This window comes from Herpailurus yagouaroundi, unplaced genomic scaffold (assembly GCF_014898765.1).
Source record: "Herpailurus yagouaroundi ecotype Mexico unplaced genomic scaffold, PumYag 187, whole genome shotgun sequence".
In the NCBI taxonomy this organism is placed as follows: Eukaryota; Metazoa; Chordata; class Mammalia; order Carnivora; family Felidae; genus Herpailurus; species Herpailurus yagouaroundi.
The window spans coordinates 24,352,559-24,372,250 of NW_024412418.1; the positions used below are offsets into that span (position 1 = coordinate 24,352,559).

The 19,692-nt window shown below is 37.4% G+C and overlaps 1 long non-coding RNA gene across 1 annotated transcript in view; it reads left to right on the top strand.

Moving 5' to 3' along the window:
* The window catches only part of LOC121043633 (uncharacterized), an 18,736-nt gene extending 6,246 nt beyond the window's left edge, over positions 1 to 12,490 (top strand). Inside the window, exon 3 of the long non-coding RNA XR_005796948.1 lies at positions 11,829 to 12,490. This is a non-coding gene — a long non-coding RNA (uncharacterized LOC121043633). The remainder of the gene's footprint in view (positions 1 to 11,828) is intronic.
* Positions 12,491 to 19,692: the final 7,202 nt, after the last annotated feature.

The window sequence follows — 19,692 nt, forward strand, 5'->3', positions numbered from 1 at the left end:
TTCCTTCCTTCCTTCCTTCCTTCCTTCCTTCCTTCCTTCCTTCCTTCTTTTTTAATTTTATGGAGAAAATACTCAAGCTGGGACCTGAATGATGAAACAGAACCAGCCTTTGGGAGAAAGTGAAAAACATTCCAGGCAGAGAGAACAGGACAGGAGAGAGTATGAGAACATTTCAGGTAGGGAGAAGAGGAATGCAAAAATGTTTGAGATAGAGGTCAGGGTGGTCAGGCACTTGAGGAACCGGGATACCCTTGCAGATACACAGATAAAGGGTAGAGTGGGAAGAGACAAAGTTAGACAGATGGGCAGGACTCAGTTAAGACAGAAAAGAGGGAAGTGGAGCCTGGTTGGCTCAGTCTTTCGAATGTCTTAACTCTTGATTTCCTGCATTGTTAGGCTATGCATTGAGCATGGAGCCTCGTGGCTCACATGCTCTTTTTCTCAAAAAAAAAAAAAAAAAAAAAAGGCAGAAAAGCAAGGAACAACATCTACTCTTGGATGCAAGTAAAAGGTTCAAGAAGGAAAAGGTAAGGAGTCTTGCAGGACAGAAGTATGTATACAAATATATATCTACAGTAAAACCTTGGTTTGGTTTGTGAGCATAATTTGTTCTGGAAACATGCTTGTAATCCAAAGCACTTGTATATCAAAGCAAATTTTCCCATAACGAAATAATGGAAGCTCCGATGATTCATTAAACAACCCAAAAACATTCATATATAAAAAATGATTATAATACTGTAATATAACACAAAATAATAAAGAAAAATAAACAAATTAACCTGCCCTTACCTTTGAAAACCTCCGTGGCTGGTGTGAAGGAGACAAGACAGAGGAAGGTTATTGTGTAGGATGACTTTCACTATCACTAATGGAATCACTGCTTTCTATAGGCTCAATGGAATCTCTTTCTTTTTGTACAACTTTAACAAGGAACCTATCCAATAAAACTTGCTTTTGCCTTCTTTTGAGGATTTCACAGAAATGTGGCATTGCAGTGTCATTAAACAGATTCAATCGCTTACACTGCTACAGTCTTGTTTGGGTGGTTGTTTTCTACAAAATTTTGCACTGTTTCTCACATTTTACACATCCCCCTAATATCATTTGAAGTGAGGGATTCCTCTGTTTTTTTTTTCTCCTCTTCCTCTGCAGATGAGATGCAGTCATAGACTTTCTTATAAAATCTTGCAATTTTTGTCACATACCTCGTTCATACTTATCGATGATTTACCTGTTAACTTCCACAGTAATCCTCTCCTTCTTACCGCTTTTCTTTTCAATTTTTTTCTGCATGGGGGCCACTGTATACATTTGCATGGATGTTGACTGCAGAGCAGTATTAATAAACTCTTGTCATATACTGTATTTCATGTAACTGGCAATAAAGCCTCAGAGGAAAGGGTCTATATCTGCAGGCAGCCTGACCTAGAATGAAGCAAATCATTTCTAAGCTTACTCTTGTATGGAAAAGCAAAGGACTGTCCATAGGTGCTTTGAAGTGACAAAAAATACACCAGTGCCAGTTGTGGGCACCTTCCAACATTCTGAAAAATCACTGATTTCTGCTAAAAATCACTGATTTCTGATTTGAGACCAAGCATCCAAGCATGGGAGATGATCACCCACAGTCCCACAGTGAGAGAATGAGAGAGAACCATTGGCTCAGGTGTGATCATGTGATGTTTGACGTCACATGCTACTCGTATTGCAAGACATCACTTGTTTATCAAGTTAAAAGTTATTAGAAATGTGTGCTTGTCTTACGGAGCACTCACAGAACAAGTTACTCACAATCCAAGGTTTTACCAGATTTCTTTCTAGGGGCAAGCCCTGCTCCCAGTAATTTATCTTCTAAGGCCCAGAGACATATACTACAGATTTGGTTTCAGATATGCAAACCTTTGTATTCCTTCAAACACCTGTTGGAACACAAGATGGGAAGAGACTGTCTGTAGTACTGACTGCAGTTAGGTCCAGCAAACATTCTGGCAAACAGCTGGGCCTCCGCCACACCCACCCCCTCCAAAAGTTAGTGCTTAGAATTTTTACATTTAGAAGGATATGTAACAAACTGATGGCTGCTGAGGTTAACTCAAAAAGCTGGAAACAGGACAAAATGAATGCTACCTGTGAGTACGTAAACTGATAAACTGTTGCCTTCCCAAGATTATCAAATGGTTCTCAAACTAATATTGTAACATTGGTAACATTGGTCTGAATCCTATAGGCACACCTTGAAAATAATGGATTTCTTTTGATTCTCAATACAAAGGTCAAGTGATCTCAATGGTGGACCGTGTCTTTTATTCTTTAGATTCTAGGAGGCCCAGTAGGGTCCAAGGAACTCTCCATGCTGTTTTCTGGTAAGTGTATTTCCTGCGTGAACCCTTTCTGGAAACCAGCAATCAAATTACTTCAACAAAGTAACAGATAGCTCTATTTGCTGAACTGTTGTTTAACAAATGGAATACTCTCCAGACTGTTTGAATACCTCAACAAAATGCTTAAACATATGCCTGGGAAAATGGATTTAGGATTTGATAATATGCTGTGGAAGATGAATTTAGAATGTGACTGGAAAAAAAATGCTACATTGAAATCTCTTCAAGAACATGGTCCAAATGTGTGTAATCCATGGGCAAACTTGCACTTGGGAAAGCATATTAATGTCTTTTGCTCACTTGAAACTAGATCCTAAATCTTATATTCTTATCCAGATGTATTTACAATACTTTTTATTTGTTCTTAGCTTTATAGGGTTCTTTGTTTTTCTTTCATGATCATTTTTCCAATTAGCTCACGAGGCCCTGATTGCATTTTTGGCATAAAGGAGTGTAACTCCTTACTCACTGCATGATTTGGGCAGTGGGAGAAGAGGACACACTGTTTATATAAAGCATTTGAGAAATGATTTATCTGTTAATTATTTGTCTCATCATATATCAATTACTCAAAATATTCAGTATTTTACTACTTCAGAGAATATGTCATCTTGAGTATCAAAAGTCACCAAAAAAAATGCTTCATCCAGACATGTGTACTTGATTTGCAAATATAGGAGTAAATTTTAATTTTGAGATGCATTTAGATAGATAAAGTGGAGATATAAAAACATGTCATTGGAGAAGTTGTTTTACTCTTCTCATAAATTACTTAAAAGATTAGGTTGGTCCATTAATGGCTTTTTTAAAAGAAATGATAAACCCAGAGTTCTGAGACTGAAAGCCTCTTGAAATACAAGTGGAGATCTGGAACTCATTTGTTTTAGAGTACATCAGCATTACTTGGCTCCTCTCATGTGCCTAGTCACAGATTTATCTAGGGCGAGATTTTTAAAGATTTCATCCCACTGTAATTAATAAGAGGATTATTATCAACTGCCTTATCAAACAATTTTAAAATGTTTTTATTCATAACTTACTATGTTTGATACATTACTAAGTTAAGTAACAGTAATGAAAATGTCAAGCACACAAGAACTGTGGTGTATCTCATGACTATACTAACTTATTTCTTATGGAGGATGGAAATAAAAGATAAGCCGTAAATAGAGATTATGGCCACATAGTTCTGGAGAATAAAGATCTTTGCTTTATATTTAAAGAAACATTTTTATCTGTGCCACTTTATTATAAAATCTTATATGATCATAAAATTTTAATACACAACTAACATTCTCTCTTTATTCCCTTCTCCTCAAACTAGTTTATAAGAGAGAATCATGGTAACACTTCGCAGAGTATTTTTCCAGATTTTAAATGTCTATTTAGGCTTATATAAAGGTGGCCTATACACACACACACACACACACACACACACACACACACACACACATATACACGCATTTATACACGAGGCATGGGTAAGTTCATGTGTATACATAGGAAATAAGATCATATTACATATAGTTGTGCAACTTACTTTTTCTCTTATGTTGTGGAAACCTTTCCATGTGTGCACACATAGTAATACTTTACTACTGTTTTCAACCACTGATATTGAAACAATAATATTCTCCTCCCCCCCCCCTCCCCTGTTTGGTAAAACTGGAACGGGTTATTCAGGCCTGCCCTTAGGAGAACATGGAAAAAAAGGCCCTCTTATACCCAGTGGGAGGGAATGTAAATAGTGATGATATGAATAGTTACAACAGCTTTCCAGGTAATTTTGGCAGTGTATAACAAAGTCTTAATGTGCAATACCTTTGGCCCAGAAATTCCTTTTCTAGTTCTCTAGTTTGTAGAAATAATCTCTCATATGCACTACGATATATGGAAAGATATGTTCATGGCAGCAAACTCTGAACTGAAAAAAAATTTAAAGAATATAAAACCTAATGCTTATCAGTATAATAGAATGGCTGGACTAAGTCATATCTATCCATTTATTTCTCACATAGTGCCAGTTGCCTGGGCTCTAGCTCTTCTAGACTGAGCGTGGCTGTAGTTCATGAGTTGGATTCATGCCCTCTACATGTGTCTCCCTTCCCTTTTGGACCAGTGACCAACTGAGGCATATTCTTCTCATGGTGAAAGGCAGGAATGAAAAAGGGCCAGCCAACCCACATAAATCCTGTTTAAGTTCTTGCTTATGCCAACTCTGCCAACATTCCATATGCCAAAGCAAGTACCATGGCCAAGCCCTACATGAATGGGAAGGATTCATGCTATTCTCTTCCAGCCTATGGAGGAGGTCAAGGGAGAATGAATGACCATTTGAAAATAATCTGATGTCTAGTATGTTACTAATCCAAACTATTTTAGACAGATCCAATATGTTTCCAGTAAATTTTAGATACAAAGAAGTGCAATCCAGTCTAGCTGAATTTAAAGCCTCCATGACATACTCAACTTGCTGCTTTGTCCTGCTCTTTTGCATCCAATTTCAGACTGACCCAAGGCAAAGATCTCTTCTCTCTCTTCCTTTTCTTGGTCTCTCTAGAATGGAAGAAGATGGAATAGGACAAGTATCTCTAACGTAGCAGGTCACTTCAATTCTACATGTCTCTGGTAGTTTCTGAGTCTCTGACTAAGACCCGCTGGCTGCTGATGCCCGTGTATGGCAAACATGCAATGTTGATTCTATTGTGGGATGCAAGAGGGCCCTTTGAGGTTTCCTTATTGCCTAGTTTTCTAATAAGAGATTCTTTCTGCTTTACTTTCTTAAAACCATTCAGTTTGTGCTCCTGGAAGTTTATCCTATAGCTTTTTGATGCTCCTGATATCTTACTGGGTGCTCAGCCATCTTGGTTGTGTTACCAGTTTTCTGTTCAACTGCCTTTTACAATATCCACTTAACCTTGAAAATTTCACACACCTTTGGAAGTCTCACCATTGATGACCTTATCTGCATGCTGCCATCTTTCCTTAGTCCCTTTCTCCTGCTGAAATAGGCATATTAGCATCTGTATTGCTTAAGCATAGGTCCAAACTGAGGAATAAGATGACAATTCCACGCTGCTGCAGGCACCCCCAGGCTCTAACGTGGTTCCCTGAGTGCCCTCTTCACTTGGTTTGGGGTGAGATTAGGAGGCACCATCCCCTAGCCCAATGACTCCTTACTCCCATACACCTCTGGCTCTTTCTCTTTATTTAGTCTGGAGGTTGTGGGGCATGAGGAGAGGAAGATGAATTCATGTAGCTGAGATACAGTTGGATTTGGAAGAACCATGTCTATTGTTTCTAAGTAAGTCTTAGAGTTTGGCTCAACTTTGGTTTTCATTCAAATGTCTTTTTTTTTTTTTTTTTTTTTTTTTTTTTTTTTTTGGTCAGCATTGGGTCTTAGGAGTCAATTCTAAGGAAATGGGAAAAATTCCATACAATTCCATATTACATGGTATAGGTGAAATGGATTTGCAGTCAAGAGCAGCTATGCTACTAGGGAAATTGTTAATCCTACAAGATATAACTTGACTGCCATGGAAAGATCCTGTATTGGTTAAAAATACACACCCTTAAAATTCTAAATCAATGGGAGCCTAGGGATAAGTGCTGTTTCCATAAGAGAATATCTGTCTTTTCTATTATCAGTTCAGCTGTCAGGCACCTTGTGTCTTGGTGGGCCAGAATTGGGTAGATAATTGGAACCAGCTTGAGATGCCAAGTGGAAAGTTATCCCTTATAATCACCATATATAGTACCAGCTGTAGTCTTTCCAGCAGAAAAATTCTCATCAAAATAAGGAAATCGTTATTCTTTCCAACACATTGTGGATAACATTATTGATGTAAGCTAGACTTCTGACTACCTGTCATGATGGAGAGGAATAGGGGTGCTGGAATGAGAGAAATACACATCATAATCCTTATCTACTACTTCCTAGCTCTGTGACTTTAGGCAGTTAACCTTTCTAAGTTTGGTATCTGCATCTAAAAATTACAGATCTTAATAACTACCAGATGACATCATTGTGGTTAAATGGTGCAATGTATATAAAGCCCTTAGCACTCAGTGTGTGCTTAACAAATGGTTACTATTATTATTTAGAAAAGTATGAAAGCAGATGACTGATTGAATTAGTAGGACATGTACGTGCTTGGCTGGAGAATATCTGCTACTATCTCCTAATAACTTAAACTGTAGAAATGTTTAAATTTGTTCGAAAAACCCTCTTTTTACAACTCTTAATTTTGAAGAAACTGCAATTAATATTGATTATTCTTTTTTGAAAAATATTGATTATTCTTGAATGTATTATACTCTAATTGACTATCTGGCCAAAAGTAAATAAGTAAATAAATAAAAGGAAAATTCTATGTTTTGTGAAGCAATTCCCAGGAAAGGTGGTCTTGGATGACAATCAACATATACTGACTTTCAGTGTTATGATTGTTTCCGTTTTTAATTATATTCCTGTGTTCATTCCAATGCATGCGCACACACAGCCTCAGTCAATGTAGTTTATTCCCTGAGTTACTAAGTCAGGGATGGCTAGCTCTTTGTATAGTGCAAGTTGCTTCATGGGCATGCATGGATTCAAGAATAATGAAGAAGCACTTCACACAGCTTTGCTTGGGGTATGTTTTTCATACTCTGATAAACTCACTACTTTAGTCCAGGAAGCACATGTGCCCTAGCATCACAGAACTTGTTGCTCATGGCCTGCCATTATCATGTGATAATTCAAAGTCATTTTTGCTCTATGGCATTATTTTCACAAGAAACAACCTATATTACATTGGGCAGACCATGAGGTTTGGAGCCTATAGTGGAAGTTACAAGCTGTCCACTCAATTTACCTCTTCCTACATTTACCAGACTCCCTACAGTTAAGTGTGCTTATGTGGCATTTTCTCAAATGCAACTTGAGTAGGAATAAGGAATATCACTCTAAACCTGGCCTATATAACCCCCTAGTGTGTTCTTTCATTTTCTCTCATACATACGATAGTAAGGATCTAGAGAGTTACGGAGCCACAGGAGGAAGGAATTTAGGCCAAATGATGACTCAGTGATGTGACTCAAATGATGTGCCTGGGACCCTTATGTGAATGAGAAGTAAATAACTACTACGGTAAGCCACCGATAGTTTGGGGGTTAGTGTCACCGCAGCTTAATCAAACTAACACATAATCAATAGAGTTACATCCAAATCTGATATTAAACTTTTATTAGATACATAGCGTTGGGCTATTCACTTATCCTCTCTGAGCCTGTTATTTTGTGTAAAATGTGGATATAAAAGTAGCTACACCACAAATTATTATTAGGATTTTAGATAAGGTATATTGACCACCTAAGTTAAAGCTATATAACGCCATTTTTCCTTTTGTTTTGCCTCCAGGAGCACAGGTTTGGATTAATCATAGTCTTTAGCCACAAAGTACTCTCATCACTGGCTCACAAATGGCTGCCCGTATTTGGCTGTTTGCTTCTTTGTTTATACTTATTTGTTTTTTAAAAATACAACCACTTAAACATTCACCACTCAATGTAAGAACTAGAATTTTGCTTGAAAGTCCCCTTTGGCTACTCCATTAGGGGTAGGTCACAGTTATCTAGCATGGCCAGATGTCAGATGATTGAAGATTGTTCTTTGGTTGTAGGGCTTTTAATCTGTACAGTTAAGTCTACTCCAGCTCCTCTCCCAATGTGATTAGAGTCCAAAGTAAAATAGCAAAGTGACATAACAGAACCTTTAGCTTAGTAGATGGTACCATCAACCTCTCTCTCACAGTGATCAGGTCAAATTCCCTATCTACCACTTGCAAGCGTATAATGATGAGAGTGAATGGCAGAATTTGCCACATGACATGAGTGTTCATGTTTGCAGAATCACTGTCCATCATGGGGCATAATCAGTGTGCTGGGGTCAAACCCTTGAGGTTAACCAGAAGTGGTGTCACCTTAGGTATTTGACCGATGCTGGTTTCCATGGTGCTTTGTAGGAGGCCAGCTCCATTTCTGGGAGATCAGCTTGCAGTGGATTGGTCTTTAAAAGTTAATCTTTACCTCTCAATCCTATTCATCTAAAATTTTCCCAATATTTGGTAATTGTCAAACATTAACATTTTTATTTTTATTATTTTGCCAGTCAACAGGGTCTAAAGTGGCATTTTATATTGTAATTTGTATTTTCCCAATATCTGGTGAAATTAAATCTCTCTTTGCACATATATTGATTGGTAATATGTTTCCTTTACCTCCAAGTACTTGCTTATGAATTTGGTCATTTGTTATTGTTATTTGGGCTTTCCTTATGATTTCCAAATGTTCTTTATATATCGTTATTAATCTTTTATTGGTTATACATGTTAAAAATATCTTCTTCCAGTTTATTATACAAATTTTCATTTTCTTTAATGTGTCTTCTCATTAGTAAGTGGTCTTGATTTTAATGTAAATTCATCCATTTGTTTTCCCCTATATTGGCGCATTTTGTGTCTTAAGAAACCCTTCTCTACTTTAAGGTCAGAAGGAAATTCACCTATATTCCCTACTAAAATGTTCCGTTTTTTGACATTTAGATCTTTAATCTATCTGGAATTGATTTTTGTGGGGCTGGCAGAAATCTAATTTTATTTTTTCCTATATGGATAACCAATTTGTAGTGGCTTTTCTATTACATCATTGGTAATCTCTGGAATTTGAGTTTGACATTCTAGGGTTAAACTCATGCATGGACAGAATGGACCACCACATCCTTTCTTCCCTGAGACAGACAAAGTCCCCATTATTACCCTACTGAGATGGGGAAGGTTCTCTCCTCACCAATTCTTTTTTTTTTTTCTTTAGCAAACCTGATTTAACTTTCTTTCTTACATTTTTCTTGGTGGCAAAATTATTTGATTTGCTTTGTTCTAAGCCATTTCTCTTAAGGAAGTTCTTTCAGGGTGATTTCCATGGACCTGGCCATATATTATTTTCCCCCAAACCTCCCTCCCTGTCATTAAGTGTTATGTGTCTTAAGTGTCCTTCAGTGCAGGTTTCATCATTGATATTCAAGGGTCACTTTGAAGAAAGTATAGGCTTTAGTGTTCCACACAGTTGGGAAAGAACATACTGGGTTTTGAGTGAAAGGCTGCTGAGATGGTTTTGTGTGCATGGCATATGTGTACCCAATAGAAGGGGCAGTGTTTACTGGGTTCTGTGGCCTTATTGATGAAATCCAGATCTCTGTGGTTAGCAGGAACTCGTGGTTTTCAATGACAGTTCTCTTCAGGGAGAGAGGTTCATTCTCAGGAAGGAGTAAAAATACTACTTGACAAAGTTAACATATAGTCTTGTTTTGGTAAACTTTCGAGCCACATAAATACTGGCTTTTTTTTTCCATCAAAGTCGATTCTTACTATTTTTAAACTGTGTCTTACTGAGTAAGTTTCTTAAGAAGAAGAGTTTCCCAGGATCACAACTGCAATCTCTCATTTTTATTTAACAGACTTTTGCACAATTGCCAAGTAGAATTGATATAATCCTCGATAAGGGAGGTACTATAGAAGCCCAGTAACATAGAAAACATTTTATTTTCTGTGCTTCAAAAGGGAAAAACCAATCGACGTTATTATCCGCAATTCCTATTCGGCATACATTCCTTCATCTGATTCTGCAAACCAATGTTGCTGTTGAGTCAGAGTCTGTGGTTAAACCGAAGGCTCAAGCTAACAGTGCGGTCCCTTACAGTCACTTCACAATGACACACTGCCGACAAACATAGGCAGTTACTTTGGAACAACATTATTTGTAGATCCGTGCCAGAACTCCTAGTAATAGAGCAACACATAATTTGTCCACGAAGTGTTTAACTAAAGAGTTGCTGAAATCTCATTTGTCAAGATTCCGGAATGTGATCTTGTGAGCACAATTTTCTGAATGGTGGTGAAATATTCTAGTTTCATAGTTGCTATGGGTTTGAGAAAAGCCTGTTCAATTCATGTCAATTCAATTCAATCCAACTGTAGTGGCTGAATGCCTAATACACAATAGGTCGATTGTACTGACTTTATTGAGCACCTATAAGTAGACGGCACTGTGCCAGGGAGGTAATGAGAGGCCATTTTGCTGCTTTCATAAGGAGACTAAAAACTTATTGACCGCAAGCAATAAAAATCCCTTTGAATACCTTAAGCAAATGGATTTAGTAGAATTTCAGGATCATAGCATCAGAATTATTTTGTCTGTCATTTATAATACCCATATGAACAAATCACCATATAAAAAAATTTATATAGCTACAAATGACTTAAATGTACACTTGTCATTGTGCACTTGTCCTTTTCTCCATATATTCATTTTTGTAATATGTATGACAAAATAAACATCAATAGTTTATAATGGGCACCTGGTAGCTCAGTAGGTTAAGTGTCCAACTGTTCACTTCAGCCCAAATCATGGTTCTCATGGTTCATGAGATCAAGCCCCACATTGGAGTCCATACTGACAGCACAGATCCTGCTTGGGATTCTCTCTTTCCTTTCATCTCTTTGCTCCTCTCCCATGTACACACCCTTTCTCTGTCTCTCTTACTCTCTCAAAATAAATAAATAAACCTAAAAATTTTGTAAAAACAATTTTGAGTATATGCATCCTTGTTTATACCTTTTGGAATCCAGATAAAAAATTTAAGAAAACATGGGTAATGTGTATAAATGTTATTACCCTTGAAATAACTTGAGTAATATTACTGAAGATCTAATGAGCATGGGACATGTTGTAGAAAATTAGTCTTTTGTGGTTTTCTTCTGTGAAAAATCTCTTGATTTGTACCATACATTAAGCATTTATATTTGGTTTGTCTCAGAGCTAGTGAGATCACTAGATAGGAATACTTGAATAAAGTGTTGAAATATTCAGTAAGCTGGAATCTACAGTTTTGATAAATCCCATAGTTGGCAATGGAGTTGTATTAGAGATCACTGATTTCTAGTGCAAAAGAATTACCTAGCCAAGGCTTCAAATTCAAGATATTTATCAAAAGTGTCCTCAAATGCAATAAAAGTGTTAGTGCATTTTTTAAAAAGGTTGTAAAAAGATAAGGCTTAAGAATAATAGAAACCAATGTATAACCAAATAATATAATATGATATAACCTAATGTAATATACATTGTAATAGATATAATAGATAATATAGTATACAAATTGTGAACTATAATATATGAAGTATAATGTATAATATACTTTGCATTTATTGTGTGTGTGTATATATATATATATATATTGATATATATATATATACACATATAGATTAACATATATATATATATATCAATCTACATACATCAATCCAGAGGCCCAAAATGCAGTAAGCTTGGACCATTTGACAAATATCTATATTATTCTGTATGCTGGGGATATTGCAGTGACTGTCACTCTGTTCTCCCCTGTCATAGGAATGGCTGCCCCTGAAAACCCAAAATCTTCTGATTGACTGAGATTTGATCATAGTCCTATATTGGCTGAACCAGAGTCTGGTCCACAGTTGGAGGTAGGTATTTTCAAGCCAGGAATTACCTTTCCACCAACTTTAAATACAATGGGGAGAAGGTAATTTCCCTCAAAGAAATTGGTTGACCATTGAGAAGAGAGATTATGTTGGGAACTGCCTACTGCAGACAAGATGAACATTGTCAATGTTGCATAGAGAAGAAGGAAGATGAGGACCAATAAGGGACCACTGAATTCAGAGATAAATTAAAAGACCATTACTCTTGGTGAAAGATGAGGGTAACCATGAAGGGCTCTCTAAGAACACACAGGAAGTGAAATAGGATGGCCACAGGGAGTTAAACTATAAAACAGACACTAAGTTTGATGGATAAAAGACAGGCAGAGTTATGTTAAGAGAGACAGATTCCTGACCAGGCCAGTAAGACAGGATTGAAACCTGACTGAAGGCATTACCTTATCAAAGGAAAGAATGTGTCATTCAGAGGGGAGGTTGGCTAACAAAGGAGAAGCAGAGAGACACAAGCCAGAGAAGCTAGCTAGTGCCTAGATTAGATGATATAAACATCCACTTTTCACAGGCAGATACCTCCTTATCCTGGAAGCAGACACACTGGAGTCATTAAACATTCCAATCACCAGAGTTGACTATAAGACATCCAGTTCTTTGCCTACCAAGGTACCTTCTAATAAATTGGCTTTCATGTGGCTTTTCTACTGGGAAAGAACACGCAACAGAAAAAATTGTTCTATTTCTCTTTCTAAACACATATCCTGGGTTATACATTCACATCAGCAGGAGTCATCATCCCAAACATAATTAACTCTGAGAAACTGATAAAACCAAGTTTATGAGTAACTTTTGAGTTTCAGTGAAGAGATGGTTGGCGAAAGCCAGACTTCAGGGGGTTAAAGCATGAAAATGTCTTAATAATAACACTCATGTATACTTTTGTAGTGTCTTAAAGTTTGCAGAACACTTTCACTTATGTTATCTCATTTCATTATTTTGTGAGGGAAGCAAGAATTTCAAAACCCACTTGAGAGTAGGGATGTTGGCATTTAGAGATTATATGATTTTCACATGAGAAGTGTGGAGAAAGACCTATATCTTCAACCATGTAGTGTTTTTCCTTTGCTCTATATTTCCTATAATTTCTTAAGCATTGTGGTGATCACTGTGGGATTGTAAAAGGTGGGTGAGACACCATTCAGTTTGCTCAAAGAGCAAACAGTGGGATAAAGCTATGTGCTTACATCTTTTATTTTGTTTAAGCTTTAAGAGGGAACAAATCAGTCATTTGCTAATCCAATATAAGCACCAGAGTTATGATGGAGAATAGGCACAGATGATCTTGGCTCTCAACAACCCTTCAAATATAGAAGGTATTGGGTGTCTACTTCCTCTTTGCTTTGAGGTCGAGGGGCTTAGAACACCATATTATTGAATGTGTTTGACTATACATAGTCCCAGGGACATTGTATGAATTATTTCACAAAATTCTCTTGACCACTTTATAAGAGAACTTTGCTAAATCAAAATCTTTTGAGGAGGCTGTCAGCTCACTTATCATTTTCTTTGCAGATGTCTCTTTCCTATAAACTCCATGAGGGCAACTGCTAGCTGTCTTGCATGGAACCTAGCATGGAAGGTGTTCTGTAATATTTCTTGAATTGAATGGAAAGAACTTGTCTTTTAGAGATAAATAGTTCAAGTTCCCAATTTCTAGAGATTGCAAGTGGTGAATCAAGATTCAAACAAAAATCCAAATGAGCCCAGAGTCGGTGTTTACTTGTTGAACTGAATCTTGTCTCTCAATATATTGAGTTATAGTATCTTTCTGTTCAAACTCAACTCAGAGTTCTATAACCATGAATTTCCCTTCCATTTATGCTAACAATTTATCTATTCTTCTGCTAAAACAGACAAAACTAAGCTTTGAACAAAGATCAAAGGAATGATTTAAAGAAAAATTTAAAAACAGATAGAAACCCAAGATGCATGTGTATTTTCATATATAGTACATATATATGCATGTATGTATATATGCTTACATGTATATTATTTACATGTATATGTAAATATATATGCATAGATGTGTATGTATATATTTTTGTATACACATACATATATTTATATATGTATTGTATGTATGTGTGTATGTGTCTAAAACCAACATTTAAAAATACATAAAAGTATAAGGAAGAAAATTGAATTATTTAATTTTGCCACCCCTCCCATATATATTTTACACACACATTGACATCAGCTCCATTATTTTCTGTTTTCATTTTTATTCTTTTCTCTTTTTGATCTTCATTTTCTTATCTTCATTGCTTGACTTTATTTTTCTTTTAATTTTTTTTTAACGTTTATTTATTTTTGAGACAGAGACAGAGCATGAACGGGGGAGGGTCAGAGAGAGGGAGACACAGAATCCAAAACAGGCCTCAGGCTCCAAGCTGTCAGCACAGAGCCCCACGCGGGGCTTGAACTCACGGACCGCGAGATCATGACCTGAGCCGAAGTCGGCCGCTTAACCGACTGAGCCACCCAGGCGACCCCATTGTTTGGCTTTAAAGGAAGGGTCTTGGCTGCTTACCAGCCTTGAGACGATGTGTCTATAGCATTCTGGCTTTGGACCTCTTTGGAGGTCCTCTTTGGACTCAACTTTGGACCTCTTCTGCCTTTCTCTTTCTAGCAGGGAAATATTTTCTAAGAAGGAGGAAAAGGGTATTTCCATGTTTCTCTCTTGCTGACTTCCTCTTTTAAGAATTCTTTCTTTTTCTATGTAAAAAAATTCCCAAATGGACTATGTGCTTAGGAAACGTAAAATGTTTTCTTAAAATTTGTCCTCACATTTAGGAAGAAGCATTTCTTCAAATTGAGAAAGAATTTTCCCTTTAACTCCGATTTCTAGCAGAGGAATAGGGCAGATTCCACATCTTCTTTTTCTGAGCAATTTTTGTAAAATGAATATCTGATAATTCAGGGGATTCCTTAATTAATTAGTAGCTGGATCCTTAGAAGGTTGCTCTAAAAATAGCTTTGAAAAATATTCTAAAAATCTGCCACCACAGAAAGTTTAGTGATAATGTTACTTATATGAAAATAGTTAATTGAACAGTAACTAGAAAGAAAATAATCCCCCACTCTCCTGCTGGACATAACGTGAAGATTTTTTCAAAACAAGCCTTATCTTCTCTGACTTCCCTCCCAGTTCTAATCCCCTCATTAAAAACTGTTATGGGCAACATATGGAGCACCTGGGTGGCTCAGTCAGTTAAGTGTCTGACTCTTGGTTTTTGTTCAGGTCATGATCTCATGGTTTGTGAGTTCGAGCCCCACATCAGGTTCTGCGCTGACAGAGTGAAGCCTGCTTGGGATTCTCTCTGCCTCTCTCTCTACCCCTCCCCCCACTAGCTCTTTCTGTCTCTCTTTCAAAAATAAATAAATAAACTAAAAAAAGTTAAAAAAAACTGTTACAGCAATGTCTACTTCTCAGCTCATTTGTCATAGCTGCAACTATTCATCTATTCAGTTAATCTACAAGTATTTATTGAGCATTCTGCTCTGAGTCAGGCATTGTTCTAAGCACAAAGTTCACAGCAGGAAGCCGTATAGCGAGGTCCCTGTTCTCTCACGGTTTTTTTCCTGTTGGGGGAGGCAACAGAAAAGTAAAGAAAATAATTTTAGGTAGTGATTAGAGTTTTAAAGAAAATTTAAAAAGCAGGATAATGTGAAAGAAAGAGAATGTGGTAGACGTTTACCTTAGATAGGATGTATTTTAGTTATCGCTTTGTAACAAATGATCTCCATACTTTGTGGTTTAAAAAAAATGGCAATTTAAATTTTTCACGGTTCTATGGGTTGACTGGGTTCAGCTGGGTAGATTTCCTGTTTCACATTTGAGATGTGGTTGCTCATGTGGCCACATTCAGCTGGGAGACCCTTTGGTCCTGCCATGATCAACATGACCTCTCACCTTCCTGGGTCTCTCTCTGGGATCTTTCATTTAGTAGTCTAGCCCAATGTTCCTCACACTATGGTGGATAACTTCTAAGAAACAAGGGTGGAAGCCAAGCCAAGAGGACTTTTAAAGTTTGAGCCCAGACTTGCCACAGTGTCACTTTCAACATAGTCTATTGGTTAAAGCAAGCAAGATTCCAGGGGAATCCAGGGGCATCCAGATACCAGGGGATAGAAGTAAATGCCACTTTCAGATGAGTGAAGCAATAAAGAAATGGGACTATTTCTTTTTTTTTTTTTATTTTTTTTTAATGTTTATTTTTGACAGAAAGAGAGAGACAGAGCATGAGCGGGAGAGGGGCAGAGAGAGAAGGAGACACAGAATCTGAAACAGGCTCCAGGCTCTGAGCTATCAGCACAGAGCCCGATGCAGGGCTTGAACTCACAGACCACGAGATCATGACCTGAGCCAAATTTGGATGCTCAACCGACTGAACCACCCAGGCGCCCCAAGAAATGGGACTATTTCTAATTCATCAAGAGGTAAATGATTATTTGATTACTAACTTGTTTTATTAGTCTTTCAGCTCTGAGAACCTATTGTTGCTCACTGTTGCTACACAGGTGTCTAGAACTGCTACCAAAAATGAATGACAAAGTCAATAAATACTAGGGAAAGATGAGAAAAGCAAACATTTGGTTCATGTTACCTCCTACCCATCTTGTAATCATGAAAGGTGTTACATTACAAATCATAGAATTCTTTTCCTTGAACTGTAATAAGACGCTGATATCCACTTGACACAGTGATCCCAGTAATTTTTACCAGTCAGGTTGTTATGCATCATATCAGAATTGACAGGAGCCTCAGAGAAGGCTTTAGGGAGGTAGAATTAGCTGGGCTTGGAAAGATATATAAGGTTTGAAAAAGTAGAAAGAAGAGACCAAGGCCTATATGTTCCTTTAGATGGATTAGAACAAGGTGTCCTTTCTTGGCAGATGAATAAAAAAGAAACAAAAGCCAAATAACAAAAAGACAATCTCTTCCTTCTGGCTGGATGCATCCCCTTGGGTTTGTGAGCAGACAGAAAGTTATGTGTGAAGAAAAAGGAGCCCCTTTCTTCAGACAGATATACTCCTGGTCCAGGGACTGTGGCTTCACTTAATGCATTTATGGGTTTCACCAACTTCTCATGGTATAAGGCAATTGTGAGAGGGTATCTGGGTAGGAGCAGTCTCAGGGAGACATAAGTGAAGGTTATGCTTGAGTTCTTCATTTTCAACTCCAGAGCTCCTCTTTCTTATAAGCAATGGTCTTTCAGGTTGAAGATTCATACCTACAGTTCTTTATTTTAGGACCAGTTGATTCTACCCTGCTATCAGCTGGGTTTATAATGATGACTAGCAAGTATCCAACAATGATTATCTTTCCTCCATGTCAAAACCACCCAGTGAAGAATGAAAGCTCCAATCAACCAGATGTTTTGTCTACATAATGCCAAACTATTAGTTAGACTAAATCAACACCTCTCATCCCCTTTAATTGTCTTGCCAACGTGTAGGGGAAGCCCTAATGAAGGGAAAGACCAGAAATCCAGTCTTTTTGTCTATGGAGGCCAAGGAAATAAAATTAGCCTGTTGCTAGATGCTTTCACTTTTCAGTCAGATGTTGGGGCTTTATAACCATGATATTATATGAAATATATGAATTTGCATCAAGATGCCTAGAACACTCTAGTGTCTCTATGTGCTAATATATTAGACAAACTTTTATAATACACATCTTGCTAAAATTCTATTTTCTTTATGCCTTGAATCCTATAATAAATTCATTACCTTTGGGAGGATTTTAGTCTGATATTCAAGATCCTAGTCTAACCACTACCAATCCCTGGTCCCAATACATCGTTATGTTTTACATGTTATAAAACAAGGGTTTCTCAACCATGATCTATTGACATTGTGGGCCAGATAACACTTTGTCATAGTAGTTGTCCAATGCACCATTGGATGCTTATCAGCCGCCTTGGCTTCTTCAAAGACTGATTGCTATATGTCACTTTACACTTCATAAAATGGTGTAGCACCCATGCCAGACCATATACCAAGCTGAATTCTCTCATTTGGTCTTCTTCAAAATCCTAGGCAGTTTCAATCATTTACCACACACAGCCCTGATAACAAAAGGAAGAGCCATGATCAGTGCATGTCAGGCTGTGTCCGTGAGTCTCTCCTTAATGCTGTGTTAAAGTTTATAATGGTTTAGGAGATATTATCCATGAGATAGTTTGATTTGGTTGTATCTTCCTGTTATTGAAAGATGGAGCACCTGGGAGAAAAAGCCAATTGAATTCCCATCTTCCCTGTGTATTTCCATTCCAGGGCTTTCATTTGCTTTTAATGACTTTCTCAGGCCTTCCTCTTGAGAGTGAGACCTTCCAGGGCTGAGCTCAACCCAAACATGAAACTTTTGGGAAAGGGTTAGGAAAGTCTGTTCATCTGTTTTTGTAGAAGAGGGAAAAAAAGATATAAAGTACCTTTTCTCCCATTCCCAAAATAACTTAGTGTTTGGGCTTTCAAATTAGCATGTGGTCAGACCTTTATGAAAAAGTCCAGAATTAGTTTAAAAAGACTTGAATTTAAGATTCCCCTTCTCTCCACTTACTGAGCAAAGTCCTGAGCATGAACACACTGCTCAGCAGATATTGATGAACTTGTGGGAGAATAGCCTGTACAGAGTGGTCCACAGTGGCTTCTTTGGGTTCTCCTTTGGGTCTTTCTCCTTCATTTTTCCTTTGGTTCTCTACTCCACAGGATCTTCTCCAAGTTTGCTATTCATTCTATAAAACTCCCTTATTAACACGCAACCAGGGGTTCATTCGTTTGTCCATTTAAATGTATTTTGAATGCCTAAGGAGTGCTAGACACGGTGCATGGAGTTTTATGTATATTATTTCATTTATTCACCCCAACTGTACTTTGAGGTTGGTATCATCATCACCAATTTCCATAAAAGAAACCCAGGGTGTGGGGAGAATAAGTAAACTGCCCTAAGACATTAATTCTGCAAGTACAGAAGAGGTTCAACCCAGAGGTTTATCTGTTGGCAAGCACATGCTTTTAGCCACTGCAAATCATTATTTCTTGTAAAGCTAGGAGATGTTGGTTATTGTTTAAATTACAAAAAGAAAGTTTGGAGGAACTTGGAATATTGATCTTGTCCAAAGGAGCCAGATCTTTGATTAACTTGAGGTGGAAAGGAATAAATGGGGCTGTGGGTTCCTGAATGATGGAAGACACATGGGGAGAGATGTCAGATCAAAATACAGAAGAACTTCCTAAGAGTTGAAACTCTCCAACAGATGAATGCACTCCTACAGAGAGAAGGGAGTGCCCCATAATTTGAGGAGTGCAAGCGTGGGCTCTATAATCACTTGGAAAGGCTGTAATATTATAGGGAAGATTCAAGCAGCTGATGACCTGGTGAGTATTGAGCTTGGCCCTCTGGGCTGTGATTCTATGACATCTTGGCCTTAATACCATGAATTTATATGACCCAGAATAGGTTTCTTCACCTGTTTAGACTTCAGATTCTCCATTGGTGAAGGTTATTTCTAGCTCTGATGTTCTCAGCTCTCAGGGCCAAAACTATATGTAAGAATATAGTTACAAGTACAGTTTATTACTATTTTAACCTGACAGAGGTTAACATAATATTGAGACCTTGGGTTTCACTCTCAGGTTGGCTGGCTCAATCCTGGAAACTTGAGCCTGGGGTCAAGGTTCCCTCTTGCTAATTTTCTCTCATTTCTTTCTCAGTTAAATCCAAAGTTTGTTTT